The sequence below is a fragment of the Macadamia integrifolia genome, chromosome 8 (genome assembly GCF_013358625.1).
Source record: "Macadamia integrifolia cultivar HAES 741 chromosome 8, SCU_Mint_v3, whole genome shotgun sequence".
In the NCBI taxonomy this organism is placed as follows: domain Eukaryota; kingdom Viridiplantae; phylum Streptophyta; class Magnoliopsida; order Proteales; family Proteaceae; genus Macadamia; species Macadamia integrifolia.
This window is the reverse complement of record NC_056564.1, coordinates 11,806,164-11,821,976: the sequence shown is the minus strand read 5'-3', so window position 1 is coordinate 11,821,976 and position 15,813 is coordinate 11,806,164. Positions and strand designations below refer to the sequence as shown.

At 43.1% G+C, this 15,813-nt stretch overlaps 1 protein-coding gene across 9 annotated transcripts in view; it reads right to left on the bottom strand.

Moving 5' to 3' along the window:
• The window catches only part of LOC122086152 (phosphatidate phosphatase PAH1-like), a 43,362-nt gene that overhangs the window by 23,758 nt on the left and 3,791 nt on the right, over positions 1–15,813 (bottom strand). The gene's annotated exons all lie outside the window — the stretch shown is intronic.

Here is a 15,813-nt window from a genome sequence, read left to right as displayed (position 1 = left end):
GGGGGGGGGAACGGGCCACAGCCAACAAAACAGGCCATAGGCCAACAGAAGCAAAACTAAAGCAAACTAACTAAAACAAATACAAAAGCAAAACCTCTATTAAAGCTAGCAAACCGGGGGGGAACCAAAACCCAGAATCCAGAATGCCGTCAAGTGGGTTGAATAAAATCAACCGAAAGGTTCCAGTGCACTGATGTGGGTATTTCTATAGGTGTTATGAACAAGGCAGGACTGGAGGGAGGAGGCTTTGGACCTAACATCAAAGTAGATAGCTTTCCAAATCTTATCCGGGGAACAAGATTTGGAAGTCCATCTACGCATGTTACGCTCCATCCAAAGGTGGTTGATGCTAGCACAAAAAGTCAATTTACCAATATTGTCACAGATGGAGGGGTCAGAGAATGTCATATCAATCCAATTCCATTCTCTATCAAAAGGGAGGATAGATCTTCTAGTCCGCCAACATCTGGAAAGGAAAGTTTTCCAAATGAGAGAAGAGAAAGGGCAAGCAAAGAAGAGGTGGGGATGTCCTCCAAACCTTGGGGGCAAAGGAAGCAAGCAGGGCTAAGAGTAAGGGTGTCAATCCTAAGGTCTCTTAATTCAACCCAAGCTCAGCCCAACCCTAGGTCGGGTTTGGATATCTCAGCCTAGGCCCAACCCTGTCGAGTTTAGCCCAACCCAACCCAACCCAGCCCTGATGAACCCTGATTGGGCTGGGTTTAACTCAATCCAATCAAACCCAATACTATCAGTTACTTGGTTGCTTGATCTTGATGCATTGCAGAGGCCAAAGACAAAGTTTTCGTATATGTGTAGATTGTGGAAAACAAAAGACCTTTTTCTATAAGTACCCATTACAACTTATTAGCATATTTATATAATTATATACTTAATAAACATGGTTGGGTTGGGTTAGGTTGGCTCAACCCAGGCCCAACCCAACCCTGCCTCGGGCCTGAAAATCTCAACCCTAACCCACCCTATGGATTGAAATCTCAGCCCAAGCCCTGTTCGGGCTTAGGCCGGGCTAGGGCTAGGGCTGGTTCAGGTTGACCGGGCTTTTTTGACACCCCTAGCTGAGAGAGATATGACGGTGAATAAGAAAAGATTGTGTGGGCAGGCAATTGGACAGACATCACCATAAAGTGAAGCTGTGGTGAGGGATATGACCTTTACACCAAACAAACTTATGCCACGGAACAACCGGGGAAGAGAGCGAATGAAAGACTAGGCAGAGGCAGAAGAGAAGGAGCCATTCGAGGAGGGAAGCCAAATGCATTTATCCTAAAGAGGGGGAAGGGAGGACCAAAGGTCAAGGAGGGGGGGAGAGGAGGAGGGAGGGGACCATCCAAAGGGAGAGAGAATAGAGGAGAGGCATTAGCTGGGATGCCGGAAAAGTAAATGACTCTAGGAGAAATGAGAAGAGAGAGGATGCCGGAAGGGTGCCAAGGATCATTCCAAAGGGAGATTGACTGGCCATTACCAATGATGGAGGAGATGGTAGGGAGGGTAATGGGCCGGAGGGCAAGGATCTTGCGCCAGATCCAGGAGGCATCAGGGATGGAAGGGGCAGTCTAGAGGGAATTCAACTTAAGCAGACCCAAATAGATCTAATCGATCCAAATACTTTTATGCTTGGATGCAATCTTCCATATGAGCTTGAGAATACCAATGAAATAATTATCTTTTATTCTTCTGATCCCAAGTCCACCTTCAACTTTTGGGAGGCAAACCTATGCCCAACTTAGGGGTCCTAGGAATATAGAGAAATCAATGCCTTTCCAAAGGAAGGAGCAAAGGAGACCCTCTAATGATTTGGTGACAGAGGCAGGGAGGGCAAAAGTATCTGACCAGTAGAGATACATGGACTGAAGAACCGATCTGATCAAGGTAAGGCGACCCGCAAAAGATAGGAGTTTGCCTTTCCACAACTGAAGCCTCTTCCTAAGGTTATCTAATATAGAGGCACAATGATGGACGGAAAGCCCGAAGGAGATGAGAGGGAGACCTAAATACTTCACAGGCAAGGATCCAAGAGGGATACTAGCGAGCTCAGAGTGGGATTCACGAATTTCATGGGAAACCCCAGAAATAAAGATATTAGACTTGAGGAGATTAATGTTGAGCCCCGAGAAAGCTTCGAAGAAATGGAGGGTGGACATAATTGTGAAAATAGAACCAGGATCAGCCTTGGAGAAGATCATAATATCATCCGCAAAAGCCAAATGGAAAAGGAGAAGGGATTTGCATTTCGGGATGGGAGAGATAAGGTGAAGATCAATGACAGATTGAATGGAACGGGAAAGGACTTCCAAGGAGAGAGAAAAGCAGAGGAGAAAGGAGCATTCTTGACGAATGCCACGGCCAGAGGGAAAGTATCCAGCCGGACTACCATTCACCAGCACGGAGAATCATGGGGAGATGTAAACATGGATCCAATGGACAAACGAAGGCGGGAAAGACATTAGGAGCATGACATTGGAGATGAAATCCCAATTGATAGTGTCAAAAGCTTTGTGAATGTCAATCTTGAGGAAGGCCGTCGAGGAATGGGATTTCTGGTCAAAACCACAGATAATCTCATGACAGAGGAGAATTTTATCTCAGATACTCCTGCCCGCTAAAAAGGCTAATTGGTTAGGACTAACAAAGGAGTCAATGACTTTCTAGATCCTGTTAGCAAGGGTTTTAGCAACAAACTTGTAGAGAAGATTGCAGAGAGAAATGGGTCTAAAGTCATTCATTGAATTCGCACTTTCCTTCTTAGGGATGAGACAGAGGAAGGTATGACTAATCCAACCAATTTGATTAGGATTGTAGAAGAAGTTATGCACCGCAGAGATAATGTCATTTCTAATAGTGTTCCAGCAGGCGGAGAAGAAGCCTATACTAAAGCCATCAGGACCGGGAGCTTTATTGGACTTATGAGATAGGATGGCCGAAATGATTTCCTCCTTTCTGGGAATGGATTGGAGAAAAGGGGTAAGATGGTCGGGGACAAACTTATTGAGAAGATTATGAGGGATGGGAGAAGGAGGGGAAGGGGAAGGGCTGAAAAGCCTAAGGAAGTGAGAGACAGCTTCCGACTTAATATGATCGGGGGAAAGAAGTTCAATCCCCAAGGAGGAGATAAGCTTCAGGATGGAGTTGGCATTATTTCTAGCTTTTACAGAACGATGGAAATAAGCTGAGTTAGAATCACCCAATTCAAGCCACTTGATGCGGGCTTTCTGACGCAAAAAACTTTATTCTTAGTCCAGAAGGATAGATAATTCTAAAGAAACATCTTTCTTTTCCTCAGCAAGGATTGGGTTGAGGAGATCCAGCTGGAGTCTGGACTGAATGGAGTGAAGTTTGTCCCGACCAAAGGATACCTAAAAGGAGATGTTTCCAAAGGTGGAGGAGTTCCAGAGCCTGAGGGCAGTTTTCACAATTTTAAGCCTGGTGGCAAAAGAGATGAGAGAGGGGGGAGAAGGGGGGTGTGGCTATTCCAGGCATTATGGACAAGGGAGTGGAAGTCAAGATGGGAGATCCACATGTCAAAGAATTTGAAGGGTTTAGGACCGAAGGAGTGGAAGGGAAGGGCATGAATAGAGATGGGGCTATGATCAAAAAATACCTAGAAGGCCAAAATTGGTGTGGGAGGAAGGGAAGGAGTCAAGCCAAGCTTTATTGACAAAGGCCCTATCAAGCTTGTTGGCCACACGGGAAATCCCAAATCTCCTATTGTGCCAAGTGAGTTTGACACCAGACCATCTATGATCCATGAGGTTAAGGTCATCAATGCAGTCAATAAAAGAGTTTACAGCTTAAGAATCAATGGGGTTGCCCCCTTCCTTTTCATAGCTGAAACAGATTACATTGAAGTCTCCCGCAATTCCCCAAGATCTAGGGCCAATGGAGTTGGCATAGGAAAGGAGGTCATCCCAAAGGGGGAGCCTGAGAGGGGCCTTATTATGGGCGTAGACAATGGAAAGAAAACAGATGAAAGGGCCAGAGAGGTGAGAGATAGAGATGTGGATGACTTGGGCCAAGGATGAAGAGCAAGAAATGGAGAGGGTGGAGGGGTCCCAAAGAATCCAGATCCTTCCATTCGGACTATGCGAATAGTTAGAAAGGAAGGACCAATTAGGAGCAATAGACGCAGCTATTCAAGATGCATTGTCTTCCAGCACTCTAGTTTCAAGGAGACAACAGAGGTTAGACTCGGAGGAGCGAATAGAGGATCGGATTTTCGCTTTCTTGGCCGAGGAATTGAGACCCTGCACATTCCAGATGGTCCAAGGGATCATTGGGAACCAGGGAACCAAGGTGGGTGGGCATCAAACGCTTGGATGAGCAATGAGGGGTGGTGGGTTTAGGAAGACCTAGGGAGGGATGAGGTCGGCGACTGTAGCCAATAACCGGGGTGGAAGTGGTTCTGGAGTTGGTGGAAGGGGTTTTGGGTTTTGGGTTTTAGTCTTTTAGGATGCACAAAGGAGGATTTGGGGGTAGAGGTGTGGGGGGGAATAAGGTTAGAGGGGTGGTTGAAAAGGTGATGGGCTGAGGTCTCATCCAAAGGGGTGGCTGGGGAGGCATCCTGGATTAAGTGGATTGGCAGACCGTCAATGCAGGAATGCTGAGATCCAGTGACCAAAGGGGTCGAGCTTCTCAATAGAGGCAAGTTGTTGGGGCCAAGTCGATCAGCTTCATCTTCAGAGGAAAAGTTCTATTGACCGACAATGCAGAGGGATAGAGAGCAATTGACCGAGGATGCAGAGGGTCAATGTGACTCAGAATTCAAGCAAACATGTTCAGAGGGGCCCTAGGAGGCCAACATCGTGGTGCTAAGGTAAATCGGGGAGGATGCAAAAGAAGTAGGGTCTTCCAAGGCCAGGCGAGAATCGACGTGAGAGTAGGTTGTTGCAGGTGACATCAGCAGCAGGGGCCAATTGGCCAACCGAAAGGCTAGCAGCACAACAGAGCTCATCGAGAGCGAGGCAGTAGTTGAAGGAGAACAGCGGGCCTCGGCACTGGTTGTGTTTAGCTCAGGCGGAGCACCGAAGGCAGCAAAAGATGGCGGCAGGTGAGGCTAAGCATCAAAGGTAGCGAGCGGAGTTTCAAAGGAAACAACAGTGCAAACCATAGGGTCGCGATGACAGGAACTCTATCGAGCAAGGAAGAAGGATCACAGGGTCCGGATGTGGCTTCTGGGTTACAGGTTGTGGGTTAGAAGCAATAATTCGGATGGTTGGGTTTAGAGGGACGGGTTGTGGGTTAGAAGTGGGTTGTGATTTAGAAGTGGGTTGGTTGGGTGGGTCAGGTTGAGGGTTAGGACAGATAGGCAATTTGGATGGATATGGATGTGGGTTTAGGGTGGTCGGTTGGTTTAACGGATGGGTCGGGTTATATAGGTTGCCAGTGTAAAGGGGATGGTCCAAAGGGAATTAGGAGAATTTGTTAAGCAAATGGACCGGGAAGAATTAATTTAAGGGTCTAAAGGTTGGTTCAGGGATAGACCGACCAAGCTGAGCCGAAGGAGATGGAATAAAGGATGATGGCATGGAACAAGGTTTATTCACCAAGGGAACCAAGGACAAAGCCGAGGTTGTAGAGCCAGGGAGTGGCAACAAAGAGGGAAGAGGACGTATAGGGATGGGAGAGGGCTCATCGGAGGGTTATAGAGGACCGAGGTGGCCATCAAGATTCTGAGTATCTACAAGAAGTTCCAGCACAGAGGGTAAGTCGCTGGAGCATGGCAGAGCTTCAACCACCATGTCAGGATCAGACATCGCCAGGATCGAGAAAGGTTTGCGACAGACGGGTAATAGCTCTGAGGGACCAGGGGTCAAAAGCGTGGTATCCGACGGAAAAAGGACGTCTGAACCAACATCCGGTTAGAGGCCAGAGTTAATTTCCCGCGTCGGAGGGTTCCGATTTCCTTTTTTCTTATTCCTGTTTCTGGTAACAATGAGATCCTTGGAAGTGGCAGACGATTGGGGGAGAGCAATCGATGAAGCTTCAATGACAATGGAGTTCTATTCTACAGCGGCTGATTTCAAACATTGAGATGTTTTGTGCCCAAAGTAGTTGCAAAGAGAGCAAGTTGGGGGAACCCATTCATAAGTGACCTCTTGAGTAAAAGAGAGCCCTTCGCCATCAATGACTGTGACAGAGGAGGGAAGGTCGTCTCTGGCATAAATTTCAATGCACACTCAGGCGAAGGATAATCTGTCCATTTTTTTTGTTCTTATGTCTGAATAGAGTGGCTTTCCGATGAGGGAACTAACAATACTGAGTCCCTTGACACACCAGAAATGAAGTGGGAGATTGGGGAAAGAAACCCACAGAGGTATGGATGAAGGCTCGATTTTGCGGAAGGATGTTTGAGAATCCCATTGCCTCACAAAAATGGGTTTTCTCCCAATGTACCAGGGGCCCCCCTTCAATGGTGAAAGCTTTGTCCGAATCAGCGTCAAAATTGAAGACGAAGGTCCCGTTGTCGAGCATGTAAATAAATAAGGCACACACTGGCTTCTATTGTTTCAGAGAGGAGGCTTTGACTATGGCAAAAGGAGGGCGGTTTCCAAGGAATGAACCCATAATGCAATTTTTCCACTTTAGAACCTCAGAATCTAAAAGGCCAGAATGGCAGAGGGCGACAGGGGAGGACTCATTGATGATCGGCGGATGGAAGTAAAGGGTATGACCAGTCGCAGGGGAGGAGGAGAATAAGGGAGTAACAGAGGGGTGGTGGGAGATAAGATTATAGAGGCATATGTTCAGGATTCAGGAGGAGGTTAGAATGGAGGATTCGGTGGAGGAAGTTGCAGAGGAGGAGGTGCCGGCAGCCATGGCTGTCGGAGGGGAGGGGGGCATAGGTTGGGGTTACGGCATGATGTGAGAGGGAGCAGTTCTCATTATGTGCACATTCTGAGTAACAGTAATCTAAAGTTGGAATCCTTTATTGATTCTAATTGGGTAGGCTCTATTGATGATCGTCGTTCAGCCTCAAGATATTGACATTCCTTAGAGGTATTCTGGTTACATGGCAAAGTAAAAAGCAATCAGTTGATTCCAGATCAAGTGCGAAAGCCGAGTACAGAGCAATGGCACAAGGTGTCAGTGAACTCATCTAGCTCAAAGTATTACTTTCTGGTGATAACTCATAGGGGACCTATACGTCTTTACTGTGACAACAAAGCTACAATCAATATAGCAAATAATCCAATTCAGCACGATAAGACCAAGCACATTGAAATTGATAGACAATTCATCAAAGAGAAACTTAAGCAAGGCTTGATCTGCATTCCTTTCGTCACCTCAAAAGACCAATTACCTGATGTATTCACTAAGAAACTGACATCTAAGTCGTTCCATCCTATTGTATCGAAATTGGGCATGAAGGACATCTATACACCAACTTGAGGGTGAGTGTTGACGAGTCTAAATTCATTATAGTGTCTAGGTTCATTATGCAAATGTTTCATATGCTAGATAAGTACTAAGTCATCCTTAGCTAGCATTCCATATTTGTGATCATTCTCCGTCTATAAATAAAGTGGTGGGCTGTCACTCAATAATCCAAATCATTCTCTTGGTATCTCTCTTCTCAACTCCTTTCTTTTGGTTCCACGAGCTCTACTCCCTCGGTGGTGAGTGCCTTCCCACCGAGGGCCCTTTTTTTTTAATCCAATGTCTTGAAGAAATTATCAGATCTCTATTTTTCTTTATATTTGGATATTTTGAGTGGGTATTTCTCTTTGAGACCAGCAACTATGGCGTCAGAGGAGTAAGTCATGGTTCAAATGGAGACTACCCCTTGTCCCTTGCTAGCTCCATCAAGTTGGATGGGAGCAACTATTTGATGTGGTCCAGATCCTATTTCCTATATATCAGTTCCCTACCTGCCTTTCTACTGCTGGTGCTCCGCATGGCAAATGGCATTCTGCCAATTACTTAGTTATGTCCTACCTGATTAACTCGATGACTCCCTCCATTTCTAGGGGTTATTTGTTGTTAGATATTGCTTCTATGATATGGAAAGCAACCAAGGAAACATATTCCCAGGTGGGGAATAATGCTCAGTGCTTTGAGTTGCAAAGGAAAATCTATAGGACTACTTAGAAGGAGATGATTGTCGCTCAGTGTTACTCTGAACTCCGTGGTATGTGGCAAGAATTTAACTATTATGAGACTTATCATCCTGTTTGTGCTACTGATGTCATTGGCTTCAACAAGCGTGAAGATATGCTAAGAGTTTATAACTTCATCGTCGGCTTGAATGTGGAGTTTGATTAAATCCGCGCTCATTTGCTCGGTCGTGATCCTTTTCCTACACTGGAGCAGGCTTATTCTCTGATTCAGTCGGCTTACAGTAATGCTCCAGCCTGTCCCACAAGAAAAATCTGCTTTCAGAGTACCAATTCTCAACCTCTTAGCAATACTACCAAGACCATTGATCGTCCTCCTAGTGACAAGCCAGTTGTCAAATGTGATTATTATGGTAAGGAGAGACACACTAGGGAGACTTGCTGGAAACTCCATGAGTGGCCACCCAACTCTCATGGTCGTGGCCAAGGCTGTGGGCGTTCCAACCAGTCCCAGGAAAATCAGTCTGAAACCAATGAAGCTTCTGATACTACTGCTCCCACTAGTGCTTCTTTTTTTACAGGATGAGATGCCTATTCTACGTCATTTGATGACTAGGTTAGAACCTCATCTTCCCTACTACTGTTGCCTCTCTGCCATTTACCTTGGCATCTCACTCAACCCATTCAGGTATCTGCTTTGCTGGTCATTGTGATTTTGTTGTCTCTCATTCCTGGATCATTGACTCAAGTGCAACAGATCATATGATTGGTTCTCTTAGCTCTTTCTCTACGTACTCTCTATTTTCAAGTAAAACCGAAGTTCAAGTTGTTGATGGTTCCCTCTCATTTGTTTGTGGGTTGAGAACTATTCAGTGCTCTCCCATGTTGTCCATTTCCTTTGTATTAGATATCCCTAAGTTTTCTATTAACCTCTTATCTATTAGTATCACTAGGGATTTGAAATGCAAAGTCACATTTTTCCCTTCTCATTGTTTGTTTCAAGACTTGGTGACTGGGCCAACAATTGGCAAGTGATAAAGTGAGTGGTGGTCTCTATCTTCTAGATGGTGCATCTACTCCAATTTTGAATACTCAGGCACATTATACAGATTCCGAGTTTGCTTTCTCAGAAATAAATAGTTGGCATCATTGTTTAGGACATCCACCTTTGAGGACTTTATCTTTGTCCAATTTTATTTAAGAAATGTAACCCAAACCAGTTTTTTGTGATGCATGTGTTTTTGCCAAGTGAACTAGAAATGTTTATTCCAGTTCCAATTATAGAAGTGATGTTACATTTTCCTTGATTCATTCCAATGTGTGGGGGCCTTGACAGTCATATATCTACAATTGGATCTTGTTTCTTTGTTACCTTTATTGATCGTCATACTTGGCTTATATAGGTTTATTTATTACACTTCCAATTATTTCACCATTTGGTTCAAAACCAATATGATGCTAGGATAAAGATCTTGAGAACTGATAATGGTACCGAGTATATGGAAAGTGCTTTTCAAACCTATCTGGAAGCTCACAGTATTGTTAATTAGATCAATTGTGTTGATACACTTGCTCAAAATGGAGTTGCTGAATTGAATAATAGCACTGGCGGAGGTAGCCAGATCTCTTATGTTTGATATGCATGTGCCAGCCCAAACTGAAGTTAATTGTTTTTGCTGAGGCATACCTTATTAATCGGATGTCCCAGGTTCTAGAGTTTCAAAGTCCCATTGAGCTGCTTTGTGGGTCTACCTCTTTTGTTGTACCTCCCAAGGTTTTTGGATCTGTCTGCTTTACCCGTAACCATTACCTCCATGGTAAGCTTGATCCCCAGGGACTTCGGTGCATCTTTCTGGGGTACTCTACACAAAAAGCGTATAAGTGTTATCATTCCCCCTGTCAACGTATGCTAGTCACGATGGATGTGGTATTCCATAAGACTGAGGCATATTATCCTCCATGGCACCTCTTCAGGGAGAGTCTGCTACTTTGAGGGAAGATGTGCTATTAGTTCATCCATTTGATGATTCACCTCTTCACTAGGCAGAAAAGGAGATTGTAACTAAGAAAGAAACGATGCCAGATGATACTGTACAGTGGAAGCCGAAGTCTACTCTGAAGGAGCCATTAAAGGTGTATTCTCGTCGGAAGAAAAAAGATAAAGAACCACTACAACTACTCTTGGTTGGTCATCCTCTGATCAAGAGTTTGTCCTTCCATCAGGTAATCTTTTTCTATTAGATGATTTAGATCCATCCCTTGATATTCCCCTTGTTGTCCATAAAGGAAGTAAGACCTGTATTCAACATCTTATTTCCACTGTTGCGTCCTATAATTCCCTATCTCCTTCCTTTCATGCTTTTGTTTCTTCTTTTCCCTTTGTTTCCATTCCTCAAAACTTGCAGAAAGCCCTTACAAAACCTCAATAGAAAGATGCAATGGATGAAAAAATGTAGGCACATGGAAAGAATAGCTCGTGGAACGTAGTGACTCTTCCTCCAATCAAAAAGACAGTAGGATGAAAATGGTTATTTCGACTCAAGCAAAAGGCAGCTGGAGCTGTGGATAGGTACAAAGAGCGATTGGTGTTCAAAGGCTTTACTCAGATCTATAGGATTGACTACCAGGAGATGTTTGCTTAGTTACTAAAATGCACTCAGTCCGAGTCATCATCTCTTGTGCAATTAATTCAGGATGGGATCTGCAGCAACTGGATGTTAAGAACGCCTTCCACCATGGTGAGCTGGATTAATAAGTGTATATAGATATCCCTCCAGGCTAAACCTGCAACAAAACTCAAGGGAAAGTACGCAAATTGAAGCGGGCACTATATGGGCTGAAGCAATCTCCCCGAGCTTGGACGCTTTCATAAGGTCATTGTTTCAGTGGGGTTCAAACTGAGTAACTCTATTTATTAAAAGAGTTGGTGGCCAAGTTACTACCCTCATTGTATATGTGGATGATATTGTTATCAATGGGAGTGATCCAACTGAATATCTAAATGGAAGACTTATTTGGATAAGGAGTTCGAGATCAAAGACCTTAGTAAGTTAAGGTACTTCCTTGATATTGAGGTGGCATGGTCTACTAGAGGTGTAGTTCCTCCCAACGAAAGTACACCCTAGATCTTCTTTCTGAAACTGGAATGTTAGGATGTAAGCCATCCAATACCTCCTTGAGGCATACCCATCTAAAAAGCAAAGAAGGTGAACCTGTTGATAAGAGTCGATATCAGAGATAGTTAGACACCTTATCTATCTCTCACATACTCGACCAGACATCACCCATGTTGTTAGTTAGGTAAGTCTATTCATACATTATCCTTACTCGTCTCACATTGAGGTTGTGTTTCGCATTCTTCATTACTTGAGATCAGCTCTAGGGAACGGCATCTTGTTCTCGCCTTCTGATCATATATGTGTAGAGGCATATACTAATGCCGATATGGTAGGTTCTCTAAATGACCGATGATCCACATCAAGCTCTTGTACCTTTGTTGGTGGGAATCTTGTTATGTGGCGTAGAAAAAAGCAGGAAATGGCGGCTAAATCTAGTACAGAGGCTGATTTCCGAACCATTGTGCATGGTATTTGTGAGTTACTTTGGCTTCAAGGACTTCTTCAAGATTTGGGCATACCTGTTCAATTTCCTATGATGTTGTATTGTGATAACAATTCAGCCATTAGCATTGCACATAATCTAGTTCAGCATGATCGCACATAGCATGTGGAGATTGACTGACATTTTATTAAAGAGAAGCTAGAGCAGGGTCTTATACGTCCTTTTGTGAGGATTGGAGATTAGTTAGCAAATGTTCTTACAAAAGGTCATAGTAGTAAAGTTTTTCATCTTATTTTGTGCAAGTTAAGCATGTGTGATATCCATGCACCAACTTAAGGGCGATGTTGTAATATGCGTATGAGGGTAGAATGGTCCATAGAGGCATATTTGTCTTTGTACTTATAACCTTACTGTTATAAATAAAGGAGGGCTGGTGTCAATTGACACAAGACACAGTTCCCTAAAATTCAACACAATGTACCAAAGAAACTGAGCTGTGAATTTTGTATACAGCAGAGAATAGCATGGCCACCAAATATACATACCCCTTTGGGCCCTAAGATCAACTGAAACCTGATACCAAATTAACTAAACAAATAGTCCCAAACGTTTGTTCTTCGATGTTTCAGTAGAAAGACCTGTCACGAACTGAACTTCATTACAGTGGTCCATGTGGGGACCAAGTTGAACCCTAATACAGACACTTTTCATAACTTGTCAGATTGCATTTTCTAGGTTTTGATGGAAAATTAATGAACTAAATATTTTATACCATTCAACTCAACTAAGTGATGCAGGTCGGCGATAGATTTAGGGAACTATCTTTTGACTTGATTTTTATTTGCTTTCCTTTTTTTTTAGAAATCAGTTTAGTAGGAGATCTTATTTCAGTTGTTATTGTGGATAGTTTCCTTTCAAGTAATTTTCCATAAATTGTTTTCATTTTTCCTTTATATTAGACATGTAATGGATGGAGGAACTCAGTTTTTAGATTTGAAGTTATTTTGAACAATGAACAATTGAATGATGCTTATGGCTACCGTGAATGCTTCCCTCTTCCCTATCCCTCTCTAAAATCCTTTTGTTTTCTTTCCCATCTTGTACGTTACTTTCCCGTTTGAGTTTTCTTCTTATGTTAGAGTTATCAATTATTTACCAGACTGCCACTCTTTATTAATGACTTCAAGTTATTTACAGAGTTGCCATTCTCTTTGGTATTTGGCTATAAAATTGTGCCAGTAATTAATTAAGTGGGCCTTAGGCGATCTGATTCCAATTTTAGAATCCGGATCCACATCAAGTGGTATCAGAGCAAATTTCATGCCCTCTCTAATCATGACAGGTCACATCATCAATGCTGAGTTGCACAAGTTGTATCGTGAGGTACTTGAGAACCAAAAGGAAACTAATGCTAGGGTTGAGAAGAATGAGGCAAAATATGACAAGTTCATGGATGAGACTCAAAGTGCCCTTACTAAGATTCTTGCCTTTATGCAAAAGTTTGAAACGCAAGTTGATGAATGATCATCTACACCACATCCTCAGTTTAATGCCCTACGTATTGAAGATACACCTCACCGAGTGCAACGTGATCCTGTTATACCCTAAGATGTTACCCGATAATTTTCTGATAGAGATTATGACATCAAAGTTGAGGTTCCAGAGTTTAATGATGAAAAGGACCTGAGGAATTTCTTGACTGGATTATCAAAGTTGAGAGGATTTTTGGATATAAGTCTCTTCCAAACGAGAAAAAGTGTGAACTCATCCTCACCGAGTTTATTGGTATGCATGTTCATAGTGGGATGATGTACTACATGAAAGGTTTGTCAGAAGAGTTGGACTCGTTACCAATTGGAAGGTCATGAAGCAGATTCTGACTAAAAAATTTGTTCCTCTTAATTATGAGAAGATAACGTTCCATAAATTGCTTAACTTGCAACAAGGTAACAAGGATGTGGATTCTTACACCCTTGAGTTCCACAAACTGTCTTTAAGGTGTCGACTTCTGGAGATGCACACCAGCAACGGGTGATGCGATATATCAGTAGGCCAAATACTAAGATCCAAATCGAGTTAGCTAACACTGATTTCAGGTCCGTTGATATGGCAGCGGATCATGCCAAGACAGTTGAAGAGAAGTCTATTTATTGGAAGGGTATTCTCAAGACTTCTTCAATTGATAGACTTCCACCATGTATAGAAGAAAAGAAGCCTGAAGCTCGCAAAGTTGAAGAGAAAAGGTCACAGTTCATCAAGGATAGTGATGGGGTGAAGAACATCAGATGTCATAGTTGTGGCGAGGAGGGTCACTACTCCAACAAGTGTCCCAATAGGACTCATTCTAAATGCAGTAGAGAAGTAACCGACAGAGAAGATTGAAGATGAGTATGCTTTATATCCTTATCCCCTCAAAGAAGATGACATGTTTGACTATGGTGATGAGGATGTGGAAGCTCATTCAACTAGTCTTTCATCCTTTTCAAACAAACTAGTTGACAAGGCTCCTCTCTTCAAACAGAAGGGTACTCTCCTGCACGGCTCCGACCCTACAGATGTTCATGCAATTGTTGATACCGGGGCAAAAGCAAATTTTATATCTGCTGAATTTGTTCGAGCACACAACCTTCCACAAAAGTAGCTTTTCAAGAAAATTCACGTGCAAGGTTTTAGACCCACAACTCAAGAAGAGGCCACTACAGTTGTTCGAGTACATCTACGGTTTGGGCCACTACAGTACCATGTGACTTGCTTGGTCACCCCATTGGCACACTGCAACATTCTTCTAGGGCAACCTTAGCAACGACACGCAGGCATTCTCTATGATGGTGCACGGAACACCATCAAGGTGAAGTAAGGAGGTCGTACATATTTGATGAGGCCACACACATTATCAGACATGTAACGTCGTCGACTGATTCCTGCTCCAATGACACGTCAGCCTACTCTTCCTCTTCAAGGAGTTACGTTCCTGTAGTTTGCTTTGAGATACGTGCCACCTCATCGGCGAGCGAATTACAAGGGTATCTTGGGAGCACGACCTAACTTGATGGAGTCGAGTTCTTTTAAGACCGGGAGAGCTGATGAAGCTCGGTGATGGATTTAGGGAACTATCTTTTGACTTGATTTTTATTTGCTTTCCTTCTTTGTTAGAAATCAGTTTAGTAGGAGATCTTATTTCAGATGTTATTGTGGGTAGTTTCCTTTCAAGTAATTTTCCATAAATTGTTTTCATTTTTCCTTTATATTAGACATGTAATGGATGGAGGAACTCAGTTTTTAGATTTGAAGTTATTTTGAACATTGAACAATTGAAGGATGCTTATGGCTACCGTGAATGCTTCCCTCTTCCTTATCCCTCTCTGAAATCCTTTTGTTTTCTTTCCCATCTTGTACGTTGCTTTCCTGTTTGCGTTTTCTTCTTATGTTAGGGTTATCAATTATTTACCAGATTGTCACTCTTTATTAGTGACTTCAAGTTATTTACAGAATCGCCATTCTCTTTGGTATTTGGCCATAAAATTGTGCCAGTAATTAATTAAGTGGGCCTTAGGCGATCTGACTCCAATTTTGGAATCCGGATCCGCATCACTAAGCTTCATTCATATGTGAGCACTTTTCTATTAACTTTATCAAACTCAGACCAGACCAGCTAAAAAATCAAAACGGTAGGCACAAGAACCAGGTTGGCAAGTTGAGCTGCATGACAAAATGAGAATCAAAGAACTAGATCAGCTCAACCAGCCTGGTGGGTTGTAGTGAAACAGTTTGCCATTCAGATTAGGCTGAACCAGGTAATCTTGTGGACTGGGATCAGTAAATGAGATAAATTTCACCATTAGCAAATCCAGAAGCTCCAACTTTTATCACTTGTATATTCCCTAAATGTGCGCACATGCTTGTGTCTTTGTGTGTGTGCATGCATGTTTCCTTCAACATCCACCCCCCCTAACCAAACAAAAAAAGGGAAGAAAAAATCCAAGGAAGATATCATAAGTACAAGGCCTCTTACAACAAAAAATTTTACCGAGTCTGAGATAGCCAATGTATTCAGACTTGACAAAAGACCATCACAAGAATGCCAATGTTCCTCTTTCTTTATCTTGTTTTTTTATGCCTGGGCCTAAGCAAGCTAGTACTTAGTGGCGGAAGACCACAAAACCAATGAACATTCAAAATA